This window comes from Dipodomys merriami, unplaced genomic scaffold (genome assembly GCF_024711535.1).
Source record: "Dipodomys merriami isolate MVZ:Mamm:240054 unplaced genomic scaffold, mDipMer1.0.p SCAF_418, whole genome shotgun sequence".
NCBI classification, from domain to species: domain Eukaryota; kingdom Metazoa; phylum Chordata; class Mammalia; order Rodentia; family Heteromyidae; genus Dipodomys; species Dipodomys merriami.
In genome coordinates, this window is record NW_027205804.1 from 782,498 (window position 1) to 795,467 (window position 12,970).

General features: G+C 38.2%; 2 pseudogenes; one reads left to right on the forward strand and one right to left on the reverse strand.

The window, feature by feature from the left end:
- The first annotated feature begins 1,211 nt into the window (after positions 1-1,211).
- On the forward strand, positions 1,212-1,310 carry LOC138807242 (U6 spliceosomal RNA; annotated as a pseudogene).
- A 7,984-nt stretch (positions 1,311-9,294) lies between these two features.
- LOC138807240 (ankyrin repeat domain-containing protein 49 pseudogene) lies at positions 9,295-10,014 on the reverse strand (annotated as a pseudogene).
- Between the last annotated feature and the right edge of the window lie 2,956 nt (positions 10,015-12,970).

Here is a 12,970-nt window from a genome sequence, read left to right on the forward strand (position 1 = left end):
ACCATACTGTACTAAAATGCCAGTGTTTTGAAGCACTAAGGATCTTCTCAATTAATGTTTTTCTGAATTACATTTGACCTCTAAGTCAAGTTTTCCTGGCCTTGGTAGACATATCACGGATCTATCCTTCCAGTAACTATTTTTTGGACCCACTTCTGCTGCAGTGAAATCTTACATTAATCACTAGAGGAGGGGTATTAAAAATAATATGGCCTAATATTGAGAAGAAACATATGGCCTTCTTCTGGATCTATGGAAATATTTGGTGATAGAAAGGCAATAGTGTAAGTTCCTTTCTGGTTGGAATGTAGTCAGGTCAGGACATTAGGTAATCATGCATATGAACAATTTTTTCACCTTCTTTGCTTTAGCTACTTTTGAAATGGTAGATATAGTAAACAATTCTATTTTGATAAATTAACTTCTAGTCTGAACAGTTCTGTCTGAAGTGTTCATGTCTCTATGATCCCTTGCAACTAAGATTCGTTTTGTTTCAGTAAGACAATCTATGCTGTCAGGGTAAGATATTCTTGTTGGTCTATTCCTACATGGAAGAAAGGTAAAGGCTCAGGCAGACATTTGTACCAGTAAGACCTCATTTGCGAAATTTTAAGCTGTAGAAGTTTAGAAGTAGCTCTTAAACAAGGCTTACTTTGAATCCATTAGCTCCACAAAGCTAACTCAGTTGGATAAATAAGTACTTGAAAAAGCTATCTGCTTTGAACTTAGCAACAAATGCTTCAAAGTATGATTAAAGCTAGAATGAAAAAGACTTAAAATAATCATTGACAAAAAAATTGCAAATGTGAGCAATCAACTGAACAATATAATTTTATAGAGAATATAATTAGACAGAGAATTTTAGGGAAATAAGATCAGTAGCATTGTTAGGAACAATTAAATTTCCTTATTATAAATAGGCACCCAAAGATATAAGCCTGTATAAAGATTGCATCATTAGGAGCTCGGAAGGTGGCTCAGTGGTAGCGCGCTTGCCTTGCATGCCTGAGGCCCTGGTTTCGATTCCTCAGCACTAAATAAGCAAAAAAGAAAAAAGCCGAATGTGATGCTGTGGCTCAATTGGTAGAGCGCTACCTTGAGCTGAAGAGCTAAGGCACACCGCCCAGACCCAGAGATCAGGCCCTGCGACCTGACCAAAAAAAAAAAAAAAAAGATTTTATCATTAACTACTTAATTTTAGAGGACACTACATGCTTCAGCAGCACATATAACCAAATTACAACAATACAGAGATTAACATGGCAATTGCACAGGATGATATGAAAATTTTTGAAGTATTCAATATTTTGCATTTTTCAGATGCAAGAAATGAAAAACAATTATTAAAAGTTGATTACAAAATTACAAGTGTAACAATACATGTAATTCATAGAACTGAAATTTGGTTTGACATGAGTGTATTAAATCTTCCCCTTAGAAAGGCTTTACATAGCATAATCTTTACAAAACTTTTGAAATTAGGCAACCTTTTCATTTTATTCCAAAGAAATATACTATAAGGACCTAGGAAAAAGGAATCTTAAACTGTTTCTATATGGAATGAATCTGAAAGGAGACATTTATATATTATAAAACAATGTACAATTCAAAGTTTTCTATCTAGGAAAAAATAAAATAGATTATGGGCATTATACAAACATAGAATATAGAATATTTTAAACTCTAACTTTTCAGACAAGCACCAGAAATATCTTTAGTTTCTGTACTACTCATTTCGACAGATAAATTAAAATTATTTCTGATTAAAAAAAGCAAAAACTTGAGGGGGACCAAGATGGGGACGGGCCAGTAAGGAAATTCCACAGCTCTCCCCAACCAAGAGACTTCAAGTTCAAATGCATAATCTCACCAAGAGACGGAAAACAACAAAAAGTCTAACACCCAGCAAAAAACAGGAGGTGGAAAAAAACAAAAAAGAAAGACAGATAAAGAAGAATTTCACAACAGAGAAGAACAAAGACCCCTCCCCCAATTTTTTCTGACCGTGTGGCAGCACACCAAGCTGCAGCCATCCTGGCCCGGCAGGGGCTGCCAGAGTTCTAGAGACACAGGGGGATGTCTGCAGATTACCCATGCTGAAGCCCCCTGAGGTACCGGTGTCAGACCCGCTGATTGTGAGGAATGGAGAAACCTCTGAGCTGGGAGCTTAGACAAAGGTCCCATACCCATCCTTCACTCTCCATCTGAGCAGAGAGGCTCCATCCGACCAAAGCCATTCGGCCCCACAGTGGGAACCCCAGAGCTACACTGGATGCCCACAGAACACCAGGGCAGAAAACCTTAAAGGAACTGGTGCTGATCCAGAGAGTGCAGAGAAAAACGCCAGCACTTAGAACCTGCATGGAGGCCGCTCCCCCACACCTCAGTTGGATGCCAGAGGCCCATCATGTGGGGTGGACCGGAACAGGGTCAACTGAGGCAGAGACAGAAGAGAAACACACAGAGCCACCACCACCCTGCCCAGTCCACAACCACGTCAACTGAGCTCTGACTGCAACGGCAACCAGTGACCTACATCACACAGAAACAACAACTAAATCCAGGTGAGTACACTGCAGGGGATGGTATATTCCTCAAAGGAGACCAGAGCTGTTGGAAAACCCCAGACCCTCTACCCCAAAACCTGGACCACAGGACCCACTAAAACTGGAAAGTTTTCGAGAGCTCCACCAGCCTGTGGAGCACATCAAGCTGGCCACACTAGAGCAAGAGAGCCCATAGAAGGGAGCTTAAATGCCCAAAGCAGGAATAGAGCCCCTGGGTCAAGACACCCAACAGTGGAAGAAATTAGAACTCTGTACACAGGATGCATAACCTATGTGGGATACACAGCAGCACAGGTCCAACTGGTGTGCCCCAGGCAAGGGGCCAGGACCAGGCCTGGGGATTTGGTGCCTGAGCAGCACAACCAACTCCTCCCAATGGAAGTCAAAAGCTGAGCATATGCCTCAGCAGAGGGGAGAAAAACAGGGAAATGTACCCCCTGGGAATTATGCGTGTGACAGCAAAATACCCGGGGGTTCAGGACAAGAGAAGCCCAAACCCCACAAGAACCTGGCTCATATATTCTAGGATGGGAATTTGAAAACACAGGCTGCCAGCAGCTGATAATAGTCAGGAGCTTAGGCTGGCAAGGTGGATCAGCAGTAGAGTGATTGTCTTGGGTACATGAGGCCTTGGATCTGATTCCTCATCACCACATAAGCAGAAAGGACCAGAAGTGGTGCTATGGCTCAAATGGAAGGGTGGCAGCCTTGAGCTGAAGAGCTGACAGACACAGCCCAAGTCCAGAGTTCAAGCCCACAACTGGCCCAAAAAATAAATCAGGATCCCATAGCAGTCTCCAGCATCTGGGAGAGTGCATCCAGCACATCTGATTTTGCCAAGAGCACCAGTAGGAGCAAACAGGAGCAGTCTAGGCTGCTCAACCCTTATAAGGTGGATACTGCAGTGATCCATAGCAGAAAGCCAAGAACCCTGTGTGTGTCAGACCAGCAGCTGGAGCTTGGCCCCCAACAGAACCAAGATCATGTACAGACTCTCTCTACCAACACAGATACAGTAACGAAGCAAAGACAGACACCTATTGACCAAATCAGAATTTCAGATTAGTGTGCAATAATTAGTATGCAAAAATAACAGAGAAAAATTACAAGGTTTATCAACACCCAGGATAGCAAGCTATCTCCAATAGCCAGCAGCCACCCAGGGGAAAGCCCCAGTGGGAGCAAAGCAGGAATGGAAAACAAACGGTACATCCAAGAGATGCTGGAAGCAATGACTCAAGAATAAAGCACGAAATAGACCAGAAATGGAAAGAACACAGGGTCAAAATATCGAAAGAGATGCAGGATATCAAACAGGATATGCATGCAAAAATAGAGGCAGCACACATCTCACTAAGAAGTGAAATAAGTGCCAAAATAGAGGCTGTGCACACCTCATTAAGAAGTGAGATTAGTATTTTGAGAACCAACATCGAACCCATAAATGAGTCCATTTCCTCCTTGCAAACCACAATGGAAGCCACAATTAACAGAGTGAACAAAATGGAATGCAAGTATCAGATACAAAAGACAGAATACACCAACTGGACCAAAAAATGACAGATATGGAAAAATCCTTAAATTATGGCAAAGAGAAATGCAAAAGCAAGCAGATAGTGCCAAGAAATTTAACATTTGATTAATTGGAGTAGACAGAGGTGAGGAATATCAAATCAAGGGAATACAAAACCTATTCAGCAAGATAATTGGTGAAAAATTTCCCCATCTCCAAAAAGAACATCTTATCTACATAACAGAAGCATATAGAATACCTAATAAGCAAGATCCCAGGAGAAACACTTCTAGACACTTTATAGTAAAAATGATAGATCTGGATGATAAGGAAACAATCTTGCATGCAGCAAAAATGAAGAAAGAGCTACACTACAATGGAAAAAATTAGAATCACTGAAGATCTCTCCACACAAACACTGAATGCAAGAAAGGCCTGGGAAAGTAACATATCAGCCCTGAGAGCCAATAACTACCAAGCCAGACTAATATACCCGGCAAAGCTAGCATTCACAGTCAATGGAGAACTGAAAAATTTTAATAGCAAAGAAAAACTAAATGAATACATAAACATTAAACCAGCATTACAAAGAATACTAAGAGGGGGAACACAACCTGAAGAAAGCAACCAGGAACAGGGACCTGCACCCAGACAGGCATTAATAGGTGTGTAACTGAACAAGCACAGGAGGAAAGGAAAGAAGAAAAACTGAGGAAAACAGGGAATGACAGGGACCAAAATGCATCTCTCTGTGCTATCTCTTAAGATTAATGGGCTTAATTCACCAATGAAAAGAAAAAGATCTGCAGATTGGATCAGAAAACATGACTCATCCATCTGTAGCCTTTAGGAGACCCACCACTCAGCCAAACATACAAACAAACTCAGAGTGAAGGGTTGGAAAAGGATCTACCAATCAATGCCCCAAGTAAGAAAGCAAGTTTAACAATCCTGATATATGTCAAAATAATCCTGTCATTAAAATCAATACAAAACGACAAGGACAGACACTAAATATTAATACAGGGAACAATCCAAGAGGAGGATATTACCATCATCAACTTATTTTCCCCAAACGTTGGTGCACACAAATATGTTAAGCAAATACTCTCAAACTTACAGAATAAAATAGATCCAATACAAAAATGATAGGAGACTTTAACACCCCACTCTCACCAAAGGCAAGGTCTACCAACCAGAGGATTGGCAAAGAAGCTACCGAATTAAATGAGGCCAAACTTCAAGCGGAACTAATTGACATCTACCGAGTATTTCACCCTAAAACATTACAGTACACATTCTAATCACCAGCTTATGGAACTTTCTCCAAAATAGACCATATCATAGTTCATGCAAGGAACTTAAGCAACTACAAGGGGACTGACATAATCCCCTGTAGTGTAGCTGACCACAGTGGAATCAAACTAGTTCTCAATAACAAAGCATACTGCAGAAATTACTCAAATACATGGAAATTGAACAGCACACTTCTAAGCAATGCCTGGGTAACAGAAGAGATTAAAAAGAAATTAAAAAATTCTTACAACTCAATGAAAATGAAAACACCTCGCAAAGAAACTTGTGGGAAACAGCAAAAGCAGTCCTGAGGGGCAAATGTATTGCCCTCAGTGCCCACATCAAAAAATAGAGACAGACTAAGTAAATAATCTCATGTTGCAATTAAAACAGCTAAAATAACATAAAAATGGAAACCTAAAGTTAGTAGAGGAACCAGATAACCAAAATAAGAGAGGAGATAAATGAATTAGAAAATTGGAGAACCGTAGCCAGAATTAAACAAACAAAAAGCTGGTTCTTTTAAAAAATAAATAAAATTGATGGACCATTGGCAAGATTAACTTAAAAAAGAAGAGAGGAAACCCATATTAAAAGGATTAGGGATGGCACGGGAAAAATCACAACATGTACCCAAGATACCCAAACAATTTTGACGGATTACATTCAAAAGTTATATTCTAAAAAGTAAGAAAACCTGGAAGAAATGGATGCATTTTTAGAGAAATACAAGTTGCCCAAACTGAGCAAAGAAGAAGTAAATCAATTAAATAAGCCAATATCCTACAACAAGATACAGGAAGCAATCAGAAGTCTTCCAACAAAAAAAAAAGCCCAGGACCAGATGGATTCACAACAGAATTCTATAACACCTTTTAAAGAATAACTAATACCCATACTCCTCAAGCTCTTCAGAGAAACAGAGAAGGAAAGAGCTATCCCAAAGTCATTCTACAATGCCAATATCACACTCATCTCCAAACCAGGCACAGACACAACCAAAAAAGAGGATTACAGGCCAATTTCTTTGATGAATACAGATGCAAAGATCCTTAACAAAATTCTAGCTAACAGAATCAAGAAATAAATTTTAAAAATCATACACTACGACCAGGTAGGCTTCATCCCAGAGATGCAGGGGTGGTTTAACATATATAAGTCAATAAATGTAATCCAACACATCAGCAGAGCCAAGGTCAAGAATCACAGGATTATCTCCACAGATGCAGAAAAGGCTTTTGATAAAATTCAACATTTATTAATGCTAAAATCTCTGGAGAAAATAGGAATAGAAGGAACATTTCTTAAAACAATTAAAGCTATTTACGACAGACCAATAGCCAATATTATACTTAATGGGGAAAAGCTACAACCAATTCTCTTAAAATCAGAACCAAGGCAAGGATGCCCACTGTCTCCATTCCTCTTCAATATAGTCCTGGAACCCTTAGCCAGAGCAATAAGGCAAGAAAAAGAGATTAAAGGATCCGCATAGGGAAAGAAGTTAAACTATCCCTTTTTGCACATATTATACGTTCACGATCCCAAAATCTCCATCCCCAAACTGTTAGATGTAATAAATCCCCTCGGCAAAATTGCAGGATACAAAATCAACCTACAAAAATCAGTCGCATTCCTGTACATTGAAAATGTACAAGCAGAGAGGGAAATAAAGGAAGCAACCCCATTCACAAATCCCCCCCCCCAAATAAAATATTTAGGAATTAACCTAACCAAAGATGTAAAAGAAATATGTAATGAAAACTATAAAAACTTAAAGAAAGTAATTACAGAAGACACTAGGAAACGGAAAGACCTCCCATGTTCTTGGATAGGCAGATTTAATATAGTGAAAATGGCAATACTGCCAAAATTAATATACAAATTCAATGCAATTCTTATTAAAATCTCAATCATGTACATCTCTAAAATACAGAAAACAGTCCAAAAATTCATATGGAACAACAAATTACCTAGAATAGTCAAAAACATTCTAGGGAATAAAGACAACATGGGAGGGATATCCATGCCAAATTTCAGACTCTACTATAGAGCCATAATAACAAAGACAGCACCGTTCTGGCACAAAATCAAACCCAAAGACCAAGGTAATAGAATAGAAGATCCAGAAATAAATCCACATGCCTACAGTCAGCCGATATTAGACAAAGCAGCAAAAGACATACAATGGAACAAACACAGCCTCTTCAAACACTGGTGCTGAGAAAACTGGCAGCCACATGTAGAAGACTAAAAGTGGACCCCAGCCTATCACCATACACCAACATCAACTCAAAATGGATTAAAGACCTTAACATTAAACCTGAAGCTCTGAAACTACTGCAGGACAGAGTAGGAGAGATATTTGAAGTTATAGGCACAGGAAGGAACTTCCTGAACAGAGTCCCAGAGTCACAACAAATTGGAGAAAGACTCAACAAATGGGACTACCTTAAAATAAAAAGCTTCTGCCACACTAAAACTATGGCACCCAAGCTAGAACGACAACCAATTAATTGGGGAAAAAATATTTACCAGCAATATATCAGAGAAGGGGTTAATGTCCATTATATACAGGGAACTCAAGAAAATAGTCCCTTCCAAAACTAACAAACAAATTATTAAATGGGCAAGGGAACTAAAGAGAGACTTCTCAGAAGAAGAAATAAAAATGGCAAAGAAACACATGAGGAAATGTTCACCATCCCTGGTTGTGAAGGAAATGTAATTAAAGACAACTATGAGATACCACCTTACCCCAATCATAATGTCCCAAATCCTCAAGTCAGCCAACGACAAATGCTAGAGGGGATGTGGAGATGTACACTTATACAACCACTTTGAAAAGCATTCTGGAGGGTCCTCAGAAAGCTAAATTTTGACCTCCCTTATGACCCAGTCATACCACTTCTAGGCATCTATCCTGAAAAACAGGAACCAGTATACAAGAACACATGCACTTCCATGTTTATTGCCGCACTCTTCACAAAAGCTAGGTTATGGAAACAACCCAGATGTCCCACCACAGATGAATGGATCCAAAAATTGTGGTATCTGTACACCATGGAATATTATGTCGCCATTGAAAATGACAAAATAATGACATTTGCAGGGAAATGCATGGAGCTAGAAGAAATCATGAAATCATGTTGAGCGAGGTAAGTCAAGAGCAAGAGACAAACTGTACATGCTCTCCCTGATAAGTGGATGTTAAATCCAAAATGTTAGGAGATATGACAAAATTAACAGGACTTAAGAAAAAAAGAACTTCCACTCATCTGTTCTAACCACTACTAAATAAACTCATGCTGCTGATCACATGGATGGTGTCAATGTGTACACCAGAGGGGAACCAGGAAGAAGAACCAGAACTAGAGGAAATCAGGAAAAAACATATAACAGCGGGACCCATCAGTTGCACTGGACAGTGACCAAAATGAACTAAGCAACTCAATAGCAGCGATGGGAGGGAGGGAACAAGTGGAAAGAGGGAACAGCTGATGTTTGCAAAACAAAAGAAATGTAGTTATGAATCAATGTGGAAGAAATAACTGTGTCACAAAGCACATAGAACTCATAAATGTTATAGAACATGATAGACAATTTGCTCCATGAAAGTTAGAATGTGTTTGTGACTTTAACTGAGCATCACTATCACACAATACTGTGAAATTTGGGAAATTATGTAACCACTTAATCACAATAAAAAAGCAAAACCCTCCAGAAATCATTATAGATGTATACAAATAAATCTTGAATACATTTTGACATCAAAGTCAGGCAATTCACTTTGAAGACTTCATGGAATCCATGAATTGTTACAGTAAGATACTGTTGTTATTTAGATTGTGAAAATAGTTTGTATGGAAACAAAGAATGCAATGGTATTTTTGAAAATTATGAAACTTAACTGAACCATTATGACTTAGGTGAACAATGTGTACAGCCTTCCAAAACTTCAAAGAGGAAGTGATACATACTTTTCCTTTTGGCAATATCAAATGCAGTTTCTTCCAAGTTGTTCTTAAGACCTGATTTGACATAATGGTTCAACAGAAGGAGATTCAATATGTCTTTGCTATCTCTATTCCCAGCAACAAGATGCAAAGGGGTCAAGAGGCCTTTACTTTGCGAATTGGTATCTGCATCATGATGAAGTAAGGAAAAAGCCACTCTTGTATTATTCCACTTATAAGCACTGTGCAGGGTTGTCCAGCCATCTACAGTTATTGCATGAATATCTGCCGCTTGAGCCACCAACTCATGGACAGTGTCTAAGTGTCCACTGTAGGCTTCCTGATGGAGATGGGTATACTTATCGTCATCCCTAGTATTCACATGAGTGGCCTTTTTGGAAAGTAGTCTCCTCACTGTAGTAGGCCGATTATTTTCAGCAGCCCAAAGAAGAAATTTGCATGGATACTTCTCCATTTTTTTCTTGCAATTGATACCATTCCTCATTTTTTTCATCGTGTTCCTCGTCTTCATCAGAATTGCCTAACCAGAGCCTTTGAGTGAAAGTAGGAATGAGGTGTCCATGTATTTCCCTAATAGTTCATATTAGTTGAACTGTTCAGAAAAATCTGGTGAATTTTATGCATCTGTTTTTTCAACATGATTTATTTTCCATTTTTCCATTTTTACTATTCGAAATTATTCTAACTGGAGAGTAGGGAATTGATGGAGAGCAGAGGAAAGATGTTCCTCTGTATTCAAAGATACAGACTGAAAATAAGGAACAGTGGTGTCTCCATGTACAGCTGATTCTAGGAATGAGAAAATATGAAATAATGCTTTCTATATGGAAATGGCAGAGCAGAAAGTGAAATGATGCAACCAAAAATATAAAAGCAAAATAAATTAGGATAATTATGGAGCAATCATAGTATCTATGAGAAACATGAAAGAGAGAGAGGAAGAGAAAGACAGATGTGCAATGACCTAGATAGACACAAATGCATGCCTCCGATCAATTTATAGAGCAAGCAGAATTTTATGTTTTAAAAAAGATGGAAATAGACTTTGTGTATTTACTTGAAATTGTTAAATAAATTTTTAGCAGCCTCCGTAAAAAGACATAGCTTTAATCAAATTGTAGACAAGAATCTAAATCCTTGATAATTCTAGAAATAGATCTGAATGAAGTTAGTTGAATCACACTTTTTGTGTACATTGAAGGAATAGGTCCAGGCTAGGAATGCAACAAGAGAAGGCAGGCCAATTTTATCTGTGACAAAACTTTTGGAAAATGGCATCGAGGATTACTTACTGTTGATCCACTTGCACTGGAAGCATGATTCTGAACAATTGCTTGCTGATTCTCAGCTATTGATTTGATGATTATAATCTCCAAGAAGAAAAAGTGAGATTTAATTGATAACAAAGGACTACTAACACATTTTGACTTCTCAGTAATTACCTTCAATCATTGAAACCACATTAAGACAAAAGACAGGCCTACTTTTTTAGATAAAAACAAGTGTCTTTAAAAAAAAACAAGGAATGTAAGTAGTCATGCAAAGGACTTCTATTTTACTACTGCATTATACATTTTTTCTAAAGTTGGGTACCAATAAATAATGGATCTATTAGAAAGCTCTTAAAGCTCTTATGTCCAATCGTGAGTTCTCTTATACTATATCCTCATATTTTTTGTTTTGAAAGACCCCAGACCCACTGGGATGCTTTCTTCAATGGGAGGGCACCCCAAGAACCAAGACTCCAAGCCAGCAGCTGCAATAAGCAAGAGGAGTTTATTTGGCGTTTGCACAAATGGGCTCTCTGTCAAAGGCAGACAGGAAGCCCCAAGCAGAGGTTTCAGGCACTTTTAAAGACAAAAGCCACAGGATTAGCATAATACCCCAGGCTCCCCAGGATTGGCTCAGTTTACTACACAGGGAAGTTTAGAACACTCTTTGTTGTTTTTTTTTTTTTTTTCCCCCACCCTCCCGTACCTAGAACACTCTTTGTAATAAAACAATTGGCGAGGATGATCAAACAGACGTAGTCACTCTGGGAGATAAGGGTTAGGGAGTTTACAGAGTTACAGACTTATGATTGATTAACATTTAGCCTAGTTTGCTGGGCTCACCAGATGGTCCTTATCTTGAGCCCTCTATACCAAGAATTTTTACACAGGAATGCAGAGGAACATACTCTTTGTTCCTTATCTTGGGTCCCATTTGGCCACCTGGGGAATTTACTTGTTAGTTCTTTATTTACAACTACAGAGCTTGTCCCAGGGCCAACATCTAGACTCCAAAACTTTTTATTTATCTCCAGGGAGGGGAAGGGTCAGTGCTAGCACAAGCAAGTATACGGAAGAAAATCCAGCAGTTAGCAATTGTAAAATGTAACTTTAATTTTTAATCTTTCAGTTTATGGTCTTTAGAAGAAATTTAAATTATTCACTTGAAGTTCTGACAGGACAATTTCATCACTGTATATCCTGCTTCTATGCCTTCAGTTTTAAATTACTATCTAAGTATAAGCATTAGATAAGTATAGAGGAAAAAGTAGAAGCCACACTGATGGCTCATGTCCTTAATCCTAGCTAATCAGAAAGACGAAGTCTGAGGATTGTAGTTTGAAACCAGACCAAACAAACAAACAAACAAAAGTCCATTAGATTCTGATTTGAAAGAAACCAACAAAAGCTAGAACTGGCGTTGTGGTACAAGCAGTAAAATGCTAGCCTTGACAAAACTAAAACAAAAAAATAACAAATCCTTGGACAGTGTCAGGACCTGAGTTCAAGCCCTAGTATTAGCACCAAACAAATGACTTAATTAATTAGCTAATTAATTAAAAATAAATTAAGTGTTCACACGTGGCCACTGGAATGTGTATTATTTTGTAGTAAGGCAAATTATCATTTGAACTAGTCATTAATATTTTATTTGAACTTTTTTGCACAATAAACCCTGAATTTAACATGCATGTATATGTGTGTACATGTGTGCACATGTGTGTATGTGTATATATGTGCAATGTTGCTTGCCAATCTGGACAGTGTGATGCTGAAAAGAGCTAATTGTTTTGCAATGTTTTTATTTATCAGTGTTCTGTCATGTCATTTCAGTTGGACAACCCTTCTGTACATTTTATTTGTCAAATAATACCATCATCAGAATCAAAGCATTTACAATATTAAGTTAGATAAGAGACCACTTTCAGCTCTTATTATATTTTGGATGAGAATATTCACACATATGTAGGTAGTTATTGCTGTAAGATGACTGTCAGTACAAAATATGTATTTGACCTCTGAAATTGTTTATACTTTTAAGATACACTCATGGATTGAGTTTGACCAACTGGACCAAAGACCTATTACTCTCTGGTTATTCCCATGAAACACAAGCTGGATAAACTCTTTCTGGCTTCCAGTTGAAAATAACGTTCTTTGTAAGATCATATCTATTCACACTAAGAGGTCATCAACCCCATATTTACTAAGTCTGAATATCCCATCATAATGACTGAAAATCGGTATTGTTGATATGCTTGTTAGATATTCCTTTCAAAAACAAACAAAAAGCATGAGTCATCCCCAGATAGTGGATGTATTTGAAGTTGTTTTGTACATGCAAAG